At 37.4% G+C, this 22,161-nt stretch overlaps 1 non-coding gene across 1 annotated transcript; it reads left to right on the forward strand.

Moving 5' to 3' along the window:
• Positions 1-15,262: 15,262 nt before the first annotated feature.
• Positions 15,263-15,369, forward strand: LOC141636950 (small nucleolar RNA R71). The gene has a single exon (XR_012541515.1). It is a non-coding gene; the product is annotated as a small nucleolar RNA R71 (small nucleolar RNA).
• The last annotated feature ends 6,792 nt before the right edge of the window (positions 15,370-22,161 follow it).

Raw genomic sequence — 22,161 nt, forward strand, 5'->3', positions numbered from 1 at the left:
TCCTATATAGGACCTGTAAAGGATTATCCCGCTTTCTGTAAATGAAAATAGCTGATGTGCGTGTTTCGTTCGTGAATGCAAACAGGGAAGTCGAACTTATAAGAGAATAGCACAAGTCATTTATGAGGCTAGGATGAGTTCGCTCTATGGCTCGCTTCGGGACTTCACTCGCTCATTAGGGGGAGGAACTCAAAGAATAAATTGAGGAAGATTATACCTACCAATTGTCCTCTCCTTACTTATTTAATATTACACTTATTGGTTGATTGACGAATATCTTTCTTTCATTGATTGCATGCATAGGTATAGGATAGGAGCATACCCTGGGTACCTAAGAAGACAGGTCTAATGACTTTTAAAAGAGGAAAGGCTAACTGCTGGGACCATTCATACTTGGCCCTTGTTAAAGCGGTTGGAAAGAGAGATGTGTCCTTGTTAAAGAAGAGGAAAACCTTGCCATAGCTCTTATGGGTCGTGGGTAAGCAAGTGAATAGGGGTGTTGCTATGTGATTGTTAAAGAGAGGTTTGTCCTGGCTTTCTTCTTCGAATGCAAGAGAAAAGGGGCCCTTTAAGAAAAAGTCAATTCCTCTCCTCTCCACTCGAGGTATAAATAGCCTTGTGGTCGAGCTATAAATAACATTAACTATCGAGCCATTACATTCCTCTCCTTATGTCGAGCCATTACATTCATCTTCGATCTATAAATAGCCTATATGTATTTAATATTAGTGGAAAGGCCTATATGTATTTAATATTAGTGGAAAGGTCAAATGAAATAGGACATACGACTGTCATATATACTTGTTGTTGCCTGTGTGCAGACATATCATTGTTATAGGAAGGCTTTTTCTATTCCTCATAACAGGGAAAGGATAGTAAGCTAGGCTCATTCCTAACAAAGGAAGCAGCTCTTATAGGTATCGTAGCTAGATCTCAATCTCAACCTTTAAGAGTCAGAGTAGTAGACTTTACATTAAGAATTTAAAAGAAAGACTTTCAAATACACATTAATTTACCTGTTTTTCTTCTTCTTAATTAAAAAGAAAGAATGAATTAGTAGATGACATCTTTAGTAGTATAGCCTATCTCGTTGACCACTCTTAAGCAAGGGGATTAGTTCTGACTGGACCTTCCCTAAACTTCTTCTTCTTAAAAACAAAGCCTAGGTCGAAGAGTCACAGAAGGAAGTCAATAAATGAGCTGTTTTGGATCATAGATGTTAGCCAATAGAATTTAAAATGAAAAAAGAAAAAGAGACTGAAATGGTAAGATAGAACCTTTATACTTAAGTAACCTCATTTAACAATGTTTACAATATATAGTTATAGTAGGTGGCTGTCTATGACGTATCATTAGGAGGAGGATCATGAGCATGGAAAAGAACATAAGCATTGGCTGGAGGTCCCTAGGAAGACTGACTATGTAGAAAAGGTCTTCTATTCTGACTGACTTTAGAAAGGCTGTAAAGTCTTATTCTAATGCTTTCTAGGTGGACATACCATATCCATCTTAATAAGGTAGGGCTAATGATGGGGCATACTCTCACTAATGAGACGCCTATTCTGCAGTCGCTAGCTAGCTGTACCCTTGGGAAAGGGAGACTTTCTTTTCTTATTAGGCTGACCTATAAGAAAAAGCTGAGTAAGACGTCCTTTGTAGGCACACCACTATAAGGATATGTTCTCCAGGTTTCGTTACTCTAAAACATCAGCTGAGTCTTCTTTTCTTTGAAGAACTTTCATAAGATAAAATGAATTAAGAATAATCTCTTATAGAGGAGACTTTAACCTTCCCACTACCCATTATAAAGAGTCTGTTTTCAGAATCAAAATCCAAACAATCCCCAAATAGTAGGTTGTTTACACCTCCACCAAAGGAGAGGGAACCAAATCCTCTCCTGATTGATGATATTGAACCACTCAACCCTATCTTTGATAGAAAAGAAAGAATGTCTTTCTCGTCAAAACTGACATCAGTCTCTGTATATGAGTCGATTGGTATTGGTATGAATATCTCATTAAGATATCTAATAAAGGGTATTTTAGGAAAACTATTCTTAAATTCCTTATCAAATTTATCCCTTAATACCATATCATGTAAGACTCTTGAGATCTCACCAAAAACCTGAATCTTCTTGTTAAAATCTTGCTTTTCCCCAATAATAGGATGATTTAATCTTTCTTTTATTAAAGTAAATAGATAGTTCTCATCTCCAAGATATGGTTTGACTGCATTCAATGCGTGAGCTTCACTAAGAACTGAAAGGTCCAAAGATATTTTATACATACGATCAACCATTGATAGATCTTTTATAACCTCAATAAAGGTAGGAAACCTATCAATTAATTCAATACAATTGTTGGGTATGGAGCCATAAAGAAGACGCTGCAAGGTCATCGAGACCCCCAAGAAGACTAAACTATCCCTAGGATTTGAAGGTTTGATAATAGTGATCTTATCATCCGAAGATGTTTCTGAATTCACTTCTGAATATACATCTGGATAATCTAACCATCTTTCTTTTAGAAATTCTAGTAGTTTGTTCCGTGGAATATTAGTGGATGATAGTGGTAAAACCATATATTTCTCATTCTCAATCTCATCTAAAAGACTTTTTAATAGAAAGGGATTCAAACTGGGAAAGTAACCTTCTTCCTTTAAATTTTTATACACATATAATATATCACTTGATAGTTGTTTTACTAAATTAAGACTTTTCTTATCATTCATATTTAGAATCATTGTTTTTTTTTTTTGACTTGCTTATTTAAATCCTCTATTTGAATATCACCACATTCTGTAATACAAAGTTTATAATTATTACTATAAATATCCAAACCACCTCCTAAGGGTATGCTTGAACGTGGGTTAATTGATGATATTGAACCTGTCAAATCATTATAATTTAAGAATTCAAGACATTCTTCCTCGTTAAATGAAGATTGAGTTAAGGAATTCGTTGGTATGAAGACTTCATTTTGAAATCTATAAAAGGCTATGTTTTGAAAACTTCTTTTAAAAGGCTTATCAAATTTCTTCATTAAGACCATATCAAAGAGTATTCTTGCGAACTCACCAACAGGTGGTATTAAACACCGTAATTCTCTAAATAAGTCATCATCTTCAAATTCATCACCAGGTTCATTTTCATATACTTCATACTTATCAAGAAAGAGAATCTTTTCTATTAGTTTTAAAATATAACAATCTTCTCCAAGATATGGTTTAGCAGCTAATTGAATATCTTTCAAAATAATACCAGCGAATGATGTTGCGAAATCTATCTTATACATACGATTAACATAATTTAAACCTTTTATCTTTTCCAAATAAGACGGAAACCTATCCTTTATAATAGAACTTTTAATTGGTGAGGAACCATAAATAAGACGATGTAAGGTCAAGGCTAAAGCTTTTAAGACTAAACTATCCTTAGGATTAGAAGGCCTGACAATGATAAAATCACTCTCTGCATTTCTTTCACCATCAATCATTAATTGGTAATCTATATTTGGATAATCATCAAGACAGATTTCTGAGAAAAGATTATAACATTCCTTTAGAGGAAAAGAAGCCACTAATAGTGAGGAAAAGTCATATTTCTTATTTTGAATATCACTAATAATAGAATCCAAGATTATAGGTGTCATTGAAGGAAAGACTGAACTATATTTATCTTTCTTATATAAATAATTAATATCATTTGTTACTGATTTCACTATATCTATATCTCTACTATTTGTTGTAGTACTCTTTGTATTATATGACCTAACAGTCTTCAATCTTCTTTGATAATCTAACCCTGATAAAAGCCCTTGATAAGATAACCCTAAGAAAGCCCCTTGATTAGATAACCGTAATAACCTTCCTTGATAAGAACATCTATTATGTTTCTTATTATTATTATATCGATAAGATATATTCTTAAATACATAATGCATGTTCATTGTTCTCTCTATTTTATTCATATTTCAGACCTTTAAAATCAGCATTTTCTTTCAAAATCTTTTTAGGATTTTGAAAGAAAATGCTGATATAGAAATGTTAAATTAAAATGTAGAATTAAAGAAAATGACACACTTTATACAAGTTTTTGTTAACTGTCTTATTTTAACACAAATAATCTATTTCGCCTTCTTTCATGATAAATAAGAAAAAGAATTCTAATATATAGAATTAAAGAGTAATATGTCCTTTAAGAAAGAAGATTCACATTATATGTAATAGGATAGGTTCCAACCTTCTCGTGACCACAACCATGAGGAAAGGTTTGACTTAGATAAAGATATAAAAGAATGAATTCTAATACAACTGAAAGAATATTCAGAAGAAAGATGATTTAAATAAGATAGGTGCAAGTACACATTTAAAAATAGAAAAAGAAAAGAAAGAATACAGGAGTAAGAAGCATTTATGAGTATAACGTAGGAATTAGAATTTATGAGAGTACTGAAGTAAGTTCTTATACCATAGGATAAGAATGAACGTAGAAAATGTCTTATACCATAGGATAAGAATGAATGTAGAAAATGTCTTAACGAAATTCATTTAAGAAAGAAGAATGAAAGAAGGTATGGGATTTCTCAGATAATATATATCATATAGAAAGAGAAGAATGACTACGACTACTTAAAGAACAGAATGAGTATTGATAGTACTACTCTTTGCTTTAACACATGGCTATCTTTATTAAAAGAAAGAAAATATAGTGTAATTATAATATTTAACTTATATTATTATATTAGACTTAAATTATTCTATTCTACTGTAAGATCAGAATGAGACTTAGAAGGAAGATTGACCTTTGCTTTAAGACATGGCTACCTTTTATAAAGAATATTTAATATAAAATAATGAATATATTTAACTAAGATTCTTATATTTAACTTATAAAATTTAATTAGACTTAAAGAACAGAATGATCCTTAGTAGGAGTCTTTACCTTTGCTTTTGTCCTTGTATTCCACATACTGAGGTAAGGATTGCGAATAAAGATTATAATTTTAAATTAAAGCTAGTACTAAAGATAAGAACTTAGAGAGAGTCCACATATATATGTATAAAGATAAGAACTTCGAGACAGTACACATATATATCACGAATTAACTAGAACCAATCATCTTATAGGGATATGTTTATTAAAAGAAAAGAGGAATTATAACCTTCTTAATCCAACATAGCGACATAGTTTATAAAAAGACAAAATGAAAGAAGCCCACCCACATACCCACTCTTCTTTCCCCCCTATTGCTAGGGGGCCTCGTTCTCACCTTTACTCAGTGATAAAACTACAATTAAAGTCAATATTAACAAAGACATTTAAGTAAATAAAATGAATTTTTAAAATTTATTATGAAAAATAGAATCTCATTAACTCCTTTCTTTATTGTCCGAACTAGACTAGACGGGGGACTTCTCATTGCTAGAGATGGTAGATCGGCACAGGCGAATCACATACTCGAATAAGCCCTCTCACTACTTGCTATTAAATAAATGAGATAACAAAGAGTCAAATAAAACCAAGTGAAGTGGTATTGAGTTCCGATGCCAGCATGCATTATTGTTCTCACTCGAAAAGAGTTCCCGAATATATGAATCCGCAATTACCGGCCTTGCAAAGAGAAACCTAGTGCATCCGTGTCGTTCAAAGACCTTAAACTACTACTATACTCACCAGAAGCTCACCCTTTCTATCTTATTTATATAGTGTTTGTTATCATCTTTATCGAAAAGGAAGAAGACTAAGTAATCTAACTGCTTAGTAGCAAAAGAATTAAGTATATTAAACCTCTACCCGGTAGTAGTACTCTAGATCGTGCATACCTCTTACTTAAGGATGTAATCCACACCCCCGCTTCTAGAGACATTAATGCACGAAGCTACTATTCTTATTACAATGACGTGGGGTTTCAACCAACAACAATCTCATGCTTTTCTTCTCTCTTGTTAAGCAGCTGGTTATGCAGTCAATAACTAAAGTAGATATCCAAAGAGTTAGTGAAACGAGAGCTTTCTCTATATAGGATAGTAGCCTACTCATCAATCAAAAGAGATAGGATACGACGAAACATCTTTATGTATAGGAAAGAGTAGTCTGTTCAGCCACCCATAAGCGCTAAACGTCTTTCTTACCCCCAGCGCCTTTGATTTATACTTAGTTTAGAACACGCATAAAGTAGTAAGTAGTAGTCCCCACTTCAACAAAAAATGTAATAGACTCCGGAGTTTACCCTTCCCACGAACATATCATAAACATAAAACAGCTCTTCCACTGCATATGGTAGTACTATAGGCGAATACCTGGAGGAATTCCCTTTCTCGCTTCGACCCGTATGTATATAATAAAGATTATATATATATATATAAGAGAGCCTTTCTCGAACGAACAGAAGATCCGAACTTAACAACACTTCTTAGAAGAACTTAACGGCCGGGGTAGAGCCAACTTCTCCTATTATACTTTATTAAACTTTAAAGTTACGCCTCTGTTATAGGATGAGGGGATACTTAGGTGTCAGCTCCAGCTGCTACGCACGAGACAAGAGAAGAAGGAATCGAGTAGGCTATTGTAAGAGCTATTAGAGAGTAAAAGGCAAGAGCCAGGCCTTAGTAAAAAGAAAAGAACTTATAATAACAACAGGACTCGGGGTTCTTTGCTTGTAGTTCAAGCTTTAGTTAAATAATATAGGTATTGATTCCCCTGCAACCTGCTTTGTGAAAGCTTAGAATAAAAGAAGTAGAATTAAAACATAAGAAGATGCGGGATTGGGGTTGGTGGATTGCTTTGAAAAGGTTACCAATTCGCGGGATAAGCGCCTATAATAACATAACATGCGACTGATCGAGGCCATTTCGTGTTCACAATTAAGCATATGTGGTCGTTGGTCAATGGTCGATACAAAACACAATTTATACTTCACAAACAACTCTACAATTAGTAAAGAGGCAAGTAAAGGTCGGATCCCAAGGGACGGGTATTGAAATGAGAATTCTATTGTAACTAGTAGTGTCTAAGGGGTGTCACAAATTGGGTTGATGTAGAAGGTTACTAAACTAAAATAACAATGAAAATAAACTAGCAAGATGAATAAAAAGGGGTGTAAACAATTGATTAAAAGCACTAGGGTGTCATGGGTTCATAGGGGAATCATGGGATATGATCATACAAACATGTTCTCAAATTATAAGCAAGCAATTATTGTTGTGATGGATTGAGTTGGGTTATATCTTACAATCCTAGGAAAGTTTGGGTCCCGGAGCCGAATCGATTAGATTGTACAACACCTACAAGTCGACTTAGTCTTCCCTACTCAACACATGCATGGTCTAACAAGACTCGAGTTGGGTTATGTCTTACAAGTCAAGTTGAAAGGATAGAAGATGATAGTAAATGCAAGGATTCATAGGCTTAGCATTTCATCAAATATAACATGTGCATGTATTAAGATCAAAACAAGCAAGCAAATAAGATATGAAAGCATATTAATTTAAGCATGTATCATTTCCCATGTTGGTTTCCCCTAATCACCCATTAAACCCTAGCTAGAAGACTACTCACTCATTATCATATTGATCATGCTAGAAAGGTTGTCAATCATACTAACATAATGAAACATGATGAATAAATGAAAGTAATTAACAATAATTAAAAAGGGATTAAGAGATTATACCTACTAATGATTCCAATAATAAAGCAAGAATAATAGAAGTACTTGAATCCTAGATTGAGAGGTTGTCAATCTCCCAATAATAACCCAAATAATCTTCAATTACCCAAAATAAAGGATGAACAAGAGAGAGATTAAAGAACTAAAACTTGGATTAAAAACTTGATTAATACTTGATTACAATATTAAAGAGAGATTTGATTGATATTAACTACACTAATTATTGATAAGAAGAACATGCTCCTCTAATTAGACTAATGGGGTATTTATAGTGCAAATTAGGAGGATGCATTAGGGTTAACTAAGGGCTAAACTAGTAATTACACTTTTTAAGTTGAGCAAGGAGAATCCGGTATTTTCTGAGAGAAGGGCTTCTCTTTTCGTAGCTTGAAGAATGAAAATCGTCTTTGTCTTTGAAATCCGTGCGGATTGGAGTCGGGACGGCCGGAATCTGGCTGAGGAATCCGAGCGGATTCTTGGGCAAGACGCCGGATTTGTGAGGGGAATCCGAGCGGATTCCAAGGTGGGACGCTCGGATTGGGCTGGACGGACGGGCGGATTTGGTACAATCCGTTCGGATTGTAGTTCAGCGTCAATTCTTCTTCTTTTCTTCCCTTTTCTTCATAAATTCCTTGGGGATTTCCTCGGGGACTCAAGGATCCTTTTCTCAACATTGTTCTTCTACTAAGATATGTACAAAGGCCTTCTAGTCTTGTCTCTTCTTGATGCTTGGTCATTGAATACAATCAATTTAGCCTCGTTTTGCAATGAAAATGCAAGATTCTTAGTCCTTTCCTACCAAGGGATCAAAATCTCAAAGAATATGCAAAACAAAGAACTAAAGATAAGAAATGACCCAAATAGGCACTAAAAAGCATGGAAACAATGGTAATTCGGGGGCTAAATATGCGCCAATTATGGTTACATCAAATATCCCCAAACCGAACCTTTGCTCGTCCCGAGTAAAGAGGTGACAAAGACTAGGACCAATACTAACCTAACCTAATAATAATAGCTGATATGAGACAATTAGCGGGTCTCACTCCACCCCTTCAACTCACAACAAGACAACCATGAGGTAGGATGCCTTCTTGCAAGGCAAGGTGGGTCTTGACAAAATGGCGACACATCCAAACATTAAAGCACATAAAATCACATAATGGATGCATCTACAAAAAGAATAGCCACTTTCCTCATCTAAGTGGCGGAAATTATCTACAAGGGAAGCAATTCAAGGGTACACAATCCTTCATAGATGCAATTTGTTCAAACTACTAGGCCTAGAAGGATACCAATAAATCACCTCCAAGTTGTGTCAAGCTAGGGTACCTTTGTCCTCAATCGTTACATGCTTTTGTCAAGAGTAGACTCCCTATGGTGTTAGAAACACTGGAGGATCGCGGAATTCCCCCTCTTGCCTAGACAAGAAGAAGGGTCGTCCCCTCTCTACCATGCACAAAAATGGATAAGATGGATAAAGGGATCAATAGATATTTGAGTTTCATTTTGGGAGTTTGCTTTTGTTTTTGTTTTTCCCCCCAATTTGTTGTGGCAGTTGACATTTGAGAACACTTTCTTGCCATTTCTTTTTGATTTTTGGCATTTCAATACTTGACAATTTTTTTTTTGCATTTCTTTTTGAACATTTTCAAAGTCACCCCAATTAGTAACGAGGGTGCCTTGTATTTGAAGCTTAGGAGTTCTATTTTTTTTTTTCCTCTTTTCATTTGATGCATTTTTGCAAACTTTCTTTCACTTTTCATTTCATTGAACTCAAATTGATTTGTTTTTGTGCCCATTCCCTTTGATGACAAAAATGTATGGTAGAACATGGATGAATGATGGATGCATGGTTTCAAGGGTCACCTTGGAATAAACGGTAGCCAAGGAGTTATAACACCACAAGGTACTCTTGACTAGGCCTTAAACCATGGGTCAAGGGATACTAGCATGATACATCCTAGGGTGTTTTACAAGTATTCTAACAAGCAAAGTCTTAAGAATAAAAAGCATCTACTAGGGCCTATATACACTAGTCAAGCTTCCCAAGTAGACGGTTTCGCAAAATTTTTCTAACCATGCAAACTACATGCCATGATGCAACTAACATATACACATCCTAATGCAAATGATTCTACCAACTAATATGGCATATAAGCTAAATGCAATCCTAAGTTCACATTGTTATACCGGATCAATCAAAATAAAGCCATATAGTCATTAACATAAAGAGGAAAAAGGAGATTGGAAAGATCATACCATGCGGTCTTCAATATCCTCATGTCTCGGATGTGGCGTAGTCAATCAATGTGAAAAAGGATGAACAAACACAATATATACAAGACTATATATACAAAGGAAATGAACTTGTTTTTGGTTTTTCAAATTTTTCAATTTTTATGGTTTTTTGAATAAGAGTTAAGTGTTAGAATTCCCATCCCCACACTAATATGGGCATTGTCCTCAATGGCCAAAATGATGGAAATTATGCAAAGATGATGCATGATTTCTATACTAAATGCAATTCTACACTAAGCTATACTACATGATGCATGGTTTTTGTTATGACGGAGAGGATAATTTAGATTACCTCCCGTTGTGTATGCATTAACTTCCCCAAACCAAATAAGACACTATTGCTAATGTCAAAGCATTGGGGTAGTTCATGCACACACTATGCTATGCATGAAACTAGATTGTCATTTTGGATTGTACAAATGGGAACAATAAAAAGAACACCTCAATGGTACCGAGGTGTGAGTCCTTTGATGTTGCTAGGACTAAACCAACAATGATCAAAATGAAATAAAATACAAAGAGATATAGACAAACCATGGGAGTGTAGGAGTCTCCAAGGCTAGTCTTCCATCATGCTATCATCATCACTTCCCTCATGAGAAGTGGTCACATTGCCACTTTCCTTGTCACTTTCTTCTTCCTCATCATCATGTTCACCATCTCTTTCTCCATCTCCACTTGCTTCTTCCTCAATATTATCATCAATCTCCTCATCATTTCCAACAACCTCATTGTTTTCCACCACGTCCCTTGATGCACCCGGAAACAAGGCTTCTTTATCCGCCCAACTAGGCAAAGGACAAGATGGATCAAGGAGTCCTTGCCTAGCTAAATGTAAGAGGGGAGGATATTGAGCCAAATATGCATTCTTCCGATCTTCATAAGCTTGCTTGTGCATTGCTTGCATGAGAAGAGTGACATAGTCTTTCCCAATTTCAACTCCTTGCGGTTTGAACTCTTCATACACAAAGGGGTAAGGCGGTATAACAATGGAAGAGGAGGGAGCTTCATGATCACCCTTTTGTTGTTGAATGATGTACTCGGCTTCTTCGGATAGGGGAAGTAGATAGTTGGTCCGGTGGACACTTAGACGACAAATCTTCGCGGGTAAAGTGAATGATCGAGCCTCACTAGTAAGCCACCCATACTTGGTGTCAAGGGGATTGTGAGCAACCCACTTGAACTTGTTAATCATGATAGACATATCAATAAGATGGCCACCTTCCTTTGCCTTGTACTTGCTATCCTTATTGAAATTAGGATCAAAGTGCTTGGCTAGGACCGTGACTAGGCCGCCATTAACAATAACGGTTGTACCCTTCTTCCCACTATCAACATGGAGCCATCTATCAACCAATAGCCTCAAGGAATTGAAAGGCTTGGTATGGATTCTTCCGATATTCAAAGCCGATTCAAGGAGAATAAAATCAAGTCTTGTGAAATGATTGGTGTCTTTCCTAGCAATTATGGTATTTCCCACAACTTTGTGCCATACTCTTATGCCCGGATGATGGACCAAAAGAGCACGACAAGCATGGAAATCATCAAATTTCTTCCCGGAGATTGCCTCCCAAAGAGGCTCGGGGTCATACTTCCCATATTGCTTATGATATTTCTTTTCATCGCTAAGACCCAAAATTTCACCCAATTCCGAAAAGGTAATGCGTCTACTAGTGTTAGCTAGACGAAACTCAAGATTTTCCCTATTCTCAACTTTTGTCACTTTTAAAGAACTTAAGAATTCCAAGACAAGGGAGGGGTATGTTACTTCCTTTGTTTCAAACAATTTCTTCAAACCCATGGCATTGAAAAAGGCTTTTGTTTGTTCAAGAACACCCAATTTTTCCAAAGCATCTTTACATATGAATTTGGTGGTTTGAATTGGTTTCAAAGCAAACTTGGCAAATGTCTTTCTATGGGTATCGGAAATAAAAGTTACCTCCGGATAATGCAAGAGTTGATCGATTACCGGAGTAGAAGGTGATGCTCCCATAGAAGTTTGTTGTTGTTGTTGCACTTCCAAGTTTGGTGTTGCTACCACCATTGCCAAAGCTTTCTTTGTTTGGAGAGCTTTTTGCCTTTGAGAGAGAGCCTTTGCCTTTGGTGCCTTTGTTGCTCCCTTTGTCCTTGCCATTGATGAACTAACCAAGAAAAGAATCAAAAATCTTCAATTTGTAGAATGCCCAAATCGATTTGAAGGTGAAAGGCTTTGCCTATATGAAATCAAAAATCGACTCAAAGGTTGAAGAATTTGTTCTTGGTTTTGATTTTTATTGAAGATGGAGTGATTGATTTGTTGTTTGAAGGATGGTTTGATTTGATTTTGGTGGATTTTGTTGAGGGTTTTTGTTTTTGTGATGGAGAGGATGAGGGTTTTGATGTTTAGGGTAGTGTTTGTGAATGAATGAATGAATGAAGGAAGGTGGGGTGGGTTATAAAGAAGTCGACAATTTCAAAACGCAGGGACAATCCGTGCGGATTGGGCGCAATCCGTGCGGATTCTGCAGCTTCAAAATTTTCAAAATCCCGCCTAGAGACGGGCGGATTCTGGGGAATCCGCTCGGATTCTTCTGTGATGGGACGGGCGGATTTGCTGAAGGACGGACGGATTTCAGTCCAGAGATTTTTCTTTGTTTTCTTCAGCTGCAAGACGGGCGTCTTGTATAAAAGACGGACGGATTCTGGGAGACGGGCGTCTTTCCAGAAATACGCTCGGATTCTTCAACAGTCAAGAAATTTTCAATTTCAGCTCAGCTCAGGACGGGCGTCTTCTCAGCAGGACGCTCGGATTTGTTGAAGACGGGCGGATTCTCAGGAATCCGCTCGGATTCTGGTCCTTTGTACCCGGATTCATTCCATTCGCGCACAATGCATTTCCCTTTACCATTCTTCCATTCTTCTTCATTTCTTGTGTTCTTCGTTGTGGGGGCATTACTAAGGCATGGATAGCCTAGGCAATTCCCATCCCCACACTAAGGTAAAGCACTACACATCAATTGAAATTGTTAGTCCCTCCCTCACTTCTCTCTTACATGACAATTATTTTGATCAAAGTAAATAAAAATCCAAAAATGACAAAAATGCGATACAAGAATTGAAATGTAAGTTAGGGAGTTAGAAATATTTACAAGTGGTGGTTTAGGGAGGACTCTACCAAACTCTCATTCTTGATGAGATGTCAAGGGGGCATGTTCAAGGTGTTGTTGATGTTGCTCAACACCTTGAAAAAGTAATCAAAAGCTTGTTCATTGTTATGGTAGAGGTCCTCAATAGACCGTGGCCCTTGTTGTTGATCATGATCGATGGCATGCCCAATGTAGGGATTAAAGATCCCTTCAAATTCATCGTCCCAAAGACCACAAACTTCATTGAGTTGATCATTGAAAATCTCTTGCTTAGATGGAGACAACTCTCCCAATTTCTTTTCTTGGCCAATGAGGCCATCCTCTTCTTCCTTGGTTGATTTTGATGAGCTTTGCAAGCTCTCCTTGTCACAATTCACTTGCTCTTTGAATGGAGCATCTTCAATTTTCTTCCTCCATTGGAGTTCCGATTTCTTCCTTTCATCTTTTCTGCTATAATGATCGATCATGAAACATGGCTCATGCAAACGAGGAGCTCTCATGGTCTTATCAAGATTAAAAGTTATGCTTTCATCTCCCACTTCTAGAGTGAGCTCTCCATGTTTCACATCAATCACCGCACCCGCGGTGTGTAGGAAAGGTCTTCCTAAGATGATTGGAATGTTGGAATCTTCCTCCATATCAACAATGACAAAGTCCACCGGGATGAAAAACTTCCCAATTCGCACGGGGACATCTTCCCATATCCCTAATGGTGTCTTCGTCGATCTATCGGCCATTTGAAGTGTGATATTGGTGCATTTAAGCTCTCCCATTCCCAACCTTTTACTTACCGAGTACGGCATGACACTCACACTAGCCCCTAGATCACATAAGGCTTTGTTGATCGTCGTGTCGCCAATGGTACACGGTATTGAGAAGCTTCCCGGATCCTTTAACTTTGGAGGTGAACTTCCTTGAAGTATTGCACTACTCACCTTAGTGAAGGCGATAGTCTCAAGTTTCTGGATCGACTTCTTCTTTGTGAGGATATCTTTCATGTACTTTGCATAGGCCGGAACGTGATTGATTAATTCCGTGAAAGGAATTGAGACTTCTAAATTCTTCACAATTTCCATGAACTTTCCAAGTTGATCATCAAATTTGGGCTTGGCTTGACGACTTGGAAAAGGAAGTCTAATCACAATGGGCTCCTTCTCTTTGGCCTTGTCTTCATTTTTCTTTGAACTTTCTTCTTTTGATGATTCCCCTTCTTTGGGGCTTTGCACAATTTCTTCCTTCTCACTAGCTTTCACAACTTCTTCCTCAACTTGCTTCTTCGATGCTTCATATCTTGTACCACTTCTCAAGTGAATGGCACTAACCGTTTCATGTCTAGGGGGATTACTTTGAGGTGGTAATTGCCCCTTTTGTCTTTGTGAGCTTGAAGATGCTAGTTGAGTCAATTGTGTTTCCAACATCTTGGTGTGAGCTAGAATGTTGTTGATGGTGGTGTCTTTTGCTTGGCTATCTTTTTGCATTTGGGTGAAAAATTCTTGTTGATTCTTTTGCATTTGGAGGACCGCTTTTTGGACATCAAAACCTTGGTCATTTTGGTGATTGTATGGATTTTGATTTTGGTAACCTTGGTTTTGATTGTAAAAGGGTCTTTGATTTTGGTTCCTCATGGGTGGTGGAGTGTATGTTGTTTGAGGGTTTTGAACATTTTGGCTTTTGTATGAGAGATTTGGATGGAACTTGGTGTTTTCATTGTAAAAATTTGAATAAGGGGTACCACTTTTGTAAGCTTGGAAAGCATTAACTTGTTCGGTTGTTCCCCTACACTCACTTGAGTCATGACCCAAAGTTCCACAATTCTCACATATCCCGCTTGGGATTGATGAGGATGCCGTCATGGCATTGACATGATGCTTTGATGTTTTTGAGTTTTCCTCAAGTCTAGCCATAGCTTGTTCAAACTTCAAGTTGATTGTGTCAATGTGAGCACTAAGTTGAGCACCTAATTGAGTAACGGAGTCCACTTCATACTTTCCTCCTCTAGTAGCCTTGCGAGGTCTACTATATTGTGAATTATGGACCGCCATTTCCTCAATCTTGTTCCATGTTTGATTGTCATCAACTTTGGTGAACATTCCATTTGATCCCATATTGAGAATGTTCCTTGAATCTTCATATAAACCATTCCAAAATTGTTGCACTAAAAACCATTCGCTAAGTCCATGGTGAGGACATGAGCGACAAATACCTTTGAACCGCTCCCAAGCTTCATACAAATATTCTTCATCCCTTTGCTTAAAACCCGTAATTTGAGCTCTTAGCATGTTAGTCTTTTCCGGTGGGTAGAATTTTTTGTAGAAAGCTAGAGTTAACTTCTTCCAAGAATCTATTCCAAGGGTGGCCTTATCAAGGCCCTTCAACCATTGCTTTGCGGTGCCGATTAACGAAAAAGGAAATAAGACCCATCTTATTTGGTCTTGAGTCACGCCCGTTTGAGAGATAGCTTCACAATAATCGCAAAAGGTTTCCATATGAGAATGAGGGTCCTCACTAGGCATTCCCCCGAATTGGTTCCTCTCAACTAGTTGGATGAAGGCGGACTTGGCAATAAAATTACCGGTGAGATGTTGCGGTGTAGGAGTACCATTTGGTAGATCCTCCTCGGTGGGTATATAGTGTGACGAGAATTTAGGCATTGTAGGTGGATTTTGTGTGGTATTGTTTAATGGGTTTTCTTCTCCTTCTATTGCGAAAGGATTGACAAACTCACTAGTGGGTTGAACAACTTCACCAACACCTCTCAAATTCCTCCTAACAAGTCTCCTATTATTCGTCAAGGTTCTTTCGATTTCACGGTCAAAAGGTAACAAATCTCTTTGTAACCTTCTAGACATGCAAAATATCAAACAACTCAAAAACAATTAGAACAAACCTTGAGGAGTTTTACTTCCCCAAGGTGAAAAAGACACAACTAATAACAATAAAAGAAATCTTAAATCAATTAAACACCGTCCCCGGCAACGGCGCCATTTTTGATCGAGGCCATTTCGTGTTCACAATTAAGCATATGTGGTCGTTGGTCAATGGTCGATACAAAACACAATTTATACTTCACAAACAACTCTACAATTAGTAAAGAGGCAAGTAAAGGTCGGATCCCAAGGGACGGGTATTGAAATGAGAATTCTATTGTAACTAGTAGTGTCTAAGGGGTGTCACAAATTGGGTTGATGTAGAAGGTTACTAAACTAAAATAACAATGAAAATAAACTAGCAAGATGAATAAAAAGGGGTGTAAACAATTGATTAAAAGCACTAGGGTGTCATGGGTTCATAGGGGAATCATGGGATATGCTCATACAAACATGTTCTCAAATTATAAGCAAGCAATTATTGTTGTGATGGATTGAGTTGGGTTATATCTTACAATCCTAGGAAAGTTTGGGTCCCGGAGCCGAATCGATTAGATTGTACAACACCTACAAGTCGACTTAGTCTTCCCTACTCAACACATGCATGGTCTAACAAGACTCGAGTTGGGTTATGTCTTACAAGTCAAGTTGAAAGGATAGAAGATGATAGTAAATGCAAGGATTAATAGGCTTAGCATTTCATCAAATATAACATGTGCATGTATTAAGATCAAAACAAGCAAGCAAATAAGATATGAAAGCATATTAATTTAAGCATGAATCATTCCCCATGTTGGTTTCCCCTAATCACCCATTAAACCCTAGCTAGGAGACTACTCACTCATTATCATATTGATCATGCTAGAAAGGTTGTCAATCATACTAACATAATGAAACATGATGAATAAATGAAAGTAATTAACAATAATTAAAAAGGGATTAAGAGATTATACCTACTAATGATTCCAATAATAAAGCAAGAATAATAGAAGTACTTGAATCCTAGATTGAGAGGTTGTCAATCTCCCAATAATAACCCAAATAATCTTCAATTACCCAAAATAAAGGATGAACAAGAGAGAGATTAAAGAACTAAAACTTGATTAATACTTGATTACAATATTAAAGAGAGATTTGATTGATATTAACTACACTAATTATTGATAAGAAGAACATGCTCCTCTAATTAGACTAATGGGGTATTTATAGTGAAAATTAGGGAGGATGCATTAGGGTTAACTAAGGGCTAAACTAGTAATTACACTTTTTAAGTTGAGCAAGGAGAATCCGGTATTTTCTGAGAGAAGGGCTTCTCTTTTCGTAGCTTGAAGAATGAAAATCGTGCTGTACTGAAATCCGTGCGGATTGGAGTCGGGACGGCCGGATCTGGGCTGAGGAATCCGAGCGGATTCTTGGGCAAGACGCTCGGATTTGTGAGGGGGAATCCGAGCGGATTCCAAGGTGGGACGCTCGGATTGGGCTGGACGGACGGGCGGATTTGGTACAATCCGTTCGGATTGTAGTTCAGCGTCAATTCTTCTTCTTTTCTTCCCTTTTCTTCATAAATTCCTTGGGGATTTCCTCGGGGACTCAAGGATCCTTTTCTCAACATTGTTCTTCTACTAAGATATGTATAAAGGCCTTCTAGTCTTGTCTCTCCTTGATGCTTGGTCATTGAATACAATCAATTTAGCCTCGTTTTGCCATGAAAATGCAAGATTCTTACTCCTTTCCTACCAAGGGATCAAAATCTCAAAGAATATGCAAAACAAAGAACTAAAGATAAGAAATGACCCAAATAGGCACTAAAAAGCATGGAAACAATGGTAATTCGGGGGCTAAATATGCGCCAATTATGGTTACATCAGCGACACACCTGGAGAAGTCGGATCCTTGTAAGAAGGTGGCTTCTGGAAAATTAAAAGTAAGTAAAAAGACGTTCTACTCCTACTACCCCACTACTACGCTATAGCCCATACCTAGCAAATACCCTATATAACCGGATGACTTCCAGAGAAAGTTCAAACGGAAAGTGCCCCCTTACCCGACTAATTCCTATGAGAGCGGTATGATAACAAAAGCCAGGATCAAATTATTCTATTCTACTGTAAGATCAGTAAAGTACTTCTTACTGATTGGAGACCTTACGACAATGGTTCACAGACAGACTGCTTAGACAATATAAATCTTGTTATCCCAATAGTCAATGTGTTATATTCGTAGATGCGGCTGCAAGAATCATCATCTTCTTTTCTTCATTCTTTGCCTACTCTCTTCTTACCGCTCTGTGTTAGCATCTTTTTTCTATTCGTAGCTACACTACATATCATAGTTTCGTTGTAAGAATAGGGTTTTTCGGAAGAGAATAAGTTGTTAGAATGCCCTCCATATCCGAGAAAGCATCCAAGAATTGATCCCAGCAAGTGCTACGAGTGCTTCGTACTATAGAGAAAGATGGGCATTTATCCTTCCTTGATATCACAGGCTCATTTTCTTTGTTTACGATTCCGCTAACCCTTAACCCTTATGCTCTAACTAGTCTTAAACGAAAGAGAGATCGATTCCTTTCCCTAGAGTACTATACTATACTGAATTTCCTCTGCAGTCTTAGGCTTTGGCGCTTTTATTCATTCAAAGCGGGATGCTTGCTAGACTGATAAGCCAGAGAGGTCCTTCTGGGCCCACGCCCGCCCAAGAGTTGGCTGGTAAAAAGGCAGTTCCTCAAGCCTTCTGTTTTGTCAGCGGATCTTACGATCTCTCATAGAAAGGTAAAGCTGTCTTAAAGACAGACTTGTTCTTTCAGCAGGCGTGTTCTATACTGCTTGCTTAGCCCTAGGTAAATAAGCTTAGGAAAGAAGGGATTACGAGCTAGTATAAATTCACTCTAATGAAATAGCCTGACCTTACTGCTTATCCCCTTAACTCCTAGTTATTAGTAAAGGAATTGAACTAAGAAAATGCAAGCCAAGGTGATCTAACCCGCTGTCCTGCTCTTTCTTATTAAGAGGCTTAGCTTTACCGACATGAAATGAATCTATTTCAGCTCTCTCAGTTGGTTAGCTAGTGTCATTGTCCTTCTGCTTCCTATCACCGAGACTTTCTGCACGAGCCCAAAGGGCACTACTTGTATTGAATTGGCTAAGTCGTAGGCTAGTAAGAGCAAGGAGCTAGAGTTAGAAAACTGGCATACTTCAACTTTTATTGAATTGGCTAAGCCAGCAAAGTCTAGCAGCCTATTCGATTCCTTCACTCCTAGCAGTGCTTACTCGAACAGCAGTTAGGCAAAGAGCGGATATTGCAAAGAGCCCTTATTCACCATCCACAGCGAGAATCCCTGAATCTATATTCTATATGATGAAAGATGGCTTATTTCGATGAATTATGGCCAAGGAAATGCCTTCCTATTGTCTATGCTTTCCTGCGTCTCCTGCCTTAGTAGCTGATTATGCCTTTTAGTAATTGGCCCCACTTAAGGCCGTGAGTGCCCCATAGCCAAATCCCTTCAAGCCTCTTTCAACTAGTTCCAATAGTTTTCTAAACACATCCATTCTCTTAGGGAGTTTTCATTGTTTTTTTAATTTAAATTAAAGAAATTATATCTTCCTAATGATAAATGTCAAATTAACATATATAAGACTTCATATAGCAAGTACAATTAATACGATGAGTCTTCATCCTCGGTCTACGAAGAAGCGGTCTTGCGTAGTCGATCCAGTCAGCCCAGATGCGTGGTCCCTTACTATATTAACCGATCTCCATAACTAGCATTATAGGGACGGAGTGATAATATGGAGTTTGTCGACGAGTGCGGCTTTCGAGTCTAGGACTGAGAATAAAGCCACTAAGAAGAATAGGGCATTTATGCCAGTTGTTAAGAATGAACAAGCTTGTCCACAGGTTCTAGACAAGGGGATCACAGACAATATCTGATTTGCACCGATATCCTAATCACTTTCGGTCTTTGTTTATAATCCCTTTTCGGGGTATGAAGTCAATGAGTTCCTCCAATTCCCCCACCCTGTGACAAGTAAACTACCTTAAGAAGAGCATCTTTCCCATAGTTGTTCTAGTGTCATATATCTCTATTTCGATAGTCACTCCTGTATTTTTTATTTATATAGTTTATTTCATTCATATTCTTAGAAAGCACTTATTATAATATATCAAACATTGTTGTTCTTATTTTACATATATTTTCTTATTAAAATGAAAGAAAAAGAAAAGACAGGATAAAGAAGTTTATATGAGATATTTGAAAGAAAAAGAAAAGACAGGATAAAGAAGTTTATATGAGATATTTGAAAGAATGGGTGAAGTTTCGTTATTGAAGAAAGATTAGAATGACTGGAGTGTATGAGTCTCATACTGTATGAGTAGAATACTGTACTGTACTGTATGAGCAGAATGAAGATAAGTATTGGTTTACGATTACGATATATAGATTGTGTAGACATATAGAGTGAGCACACAGATAGCCCAAGCTAGACTCATATGACTTGCAGGTAACAAGTAAGATTAGTATAGGAAGGAGTGTTGTGAAGCTAAACGATTAAGATGTTAACGAGTGTACGTAAAGAAGAACCTGTGTGAGTGGACTTATATGGACTGATATGGCTAGTATGAATCCTACCTTATTTCTTTTCTTATATTGACAAGCCAGGGAATCTCTCTCCTTATATAACATCTATGACTCTTATTCATCCTCTTATTCTAAAATGCTAATAAGCTCACTTAGATTGAAAGAACTCTTGACTGTTTTAAGGCCAATACATTATACTCCTTAGTGATGTTAATTAATGTGGAATTATGGGAGAAAGAAGTTCAAAAAAGAGCCTCTGGAAAGAGAGAAGTCGAATTGCTTAGCCTATCAGACAGAGGTTGAGACTTTTCTTAATTCTGTGCACAACTGAAATATCAATGAAAATGTCCAATCAAGAAAGTTTAAATCTGACCTTTGCTAGGTGGGAGAGACCTAAGGTCTTTTGACACAGCCCTTCGCCATAGTATACCTATAATAGCAGTGATTACAACTAACCCGTCCTGTTGTTAATCATCTTTCTTATCAAACTAGAAGGCTAATTCTAAGTCCAAGGATCCCTCTTAGTAACGAAGTTTAAACTGAAGTTAATTAAGAAGACTATATACTATATGAACGAGTGTAGCGAAGCGAAAAGAGAAGGCTGTTGACGAGTGTAGTAGCTTTCGTCTTAAATGAAAAAGAAGGCTAGAAGATCTCGCATATAAGTAAGAAGAGAATGAAAGAGATCAGGAGACTCAGATAGTTGTAGGCATAAAGCCAGGAAAAGGGGAATTGAGAAAGTAGGGAGAGTGAAAATAAGGACGAGTCGGATGTTACTGATTGCACTTTAGTCTTGGTTCCCCGCTTAACTTATGGGAGCACGTGGATTGGATAGATTGATTGATTGGTTGGGTGACAGATAGATTGATTGAACAAAAGACTATCCTTTAATGAAATATGTTTTAATGCCTGTACTTAAACAGGAGAATGGGTATAAGTGAGGGTACTAAGCAAGTGAGCTAAGGCAAGCATGGGGCAAGCAAGCGCCAAGTGCACCTCTCTCTTCGAATGACCAGGCCAATTACAATGAACAAGATACCCTGACTATACTTATGTTATTGAATGCCATATTTAGATGAGTCTATTTAAATAGAATAGGATTACACTCTCGTACTTCTTTCCTGGAATGGGGCTAAGCTAAGTATGGCTTCCCGACACACGGTTAGTCTTTAATTCCTATACCTGAAATAGGGCTTTAATGGAATTACTGATATATCTGAATACTTGTTAGTAAACCCATTAATTAAATTAGGTTTTTTACGCCTGCATTCATTTCTTTTAATTTAAGTGCAAAACCCCCAAGCATACTATCAAACAAAGGTAAGGTATTTGGGCAGTCTTTTCGGACCAACGGGTTGGGATAAGGCAATGGTATGGGCCAAGGGAGTTTGGACAAGAGCTTACCTCGGTTACGACTATGAATTTCTTGTATAGTCGAGATTCATTCCACTTATGATTAAAATGCGACTATGTTAGCGGGCGTAGTCCCTTTCTTCCAGCATGAAGCTAAGGGTGAAGATAGAGAGCTTCCCTTTCTTAATGAGAATCTAGGGTCAAAGTTTGGTCTTTTAATTTACCCGAGTGGGAATATGACTTCCTTTCAATCCCAGATATCACGATGGAGA

The sequence above is a fragment of the Silene latifolia genome, chromosome Y (genome assembly GCF_048544455.1).
Source record: "Silene latifolia isolate original U9 population chromosome Y, ASM4854445v1, whole genome shotgun sequence".
In the NCBI taxonomy this organism is placed as follows: Eukaryota; Viridiplantae; Streptophyta; class Magnoliopsida; order Caryophyllales; family Caryophyllaceae; genus Silene; species Silene latifolia.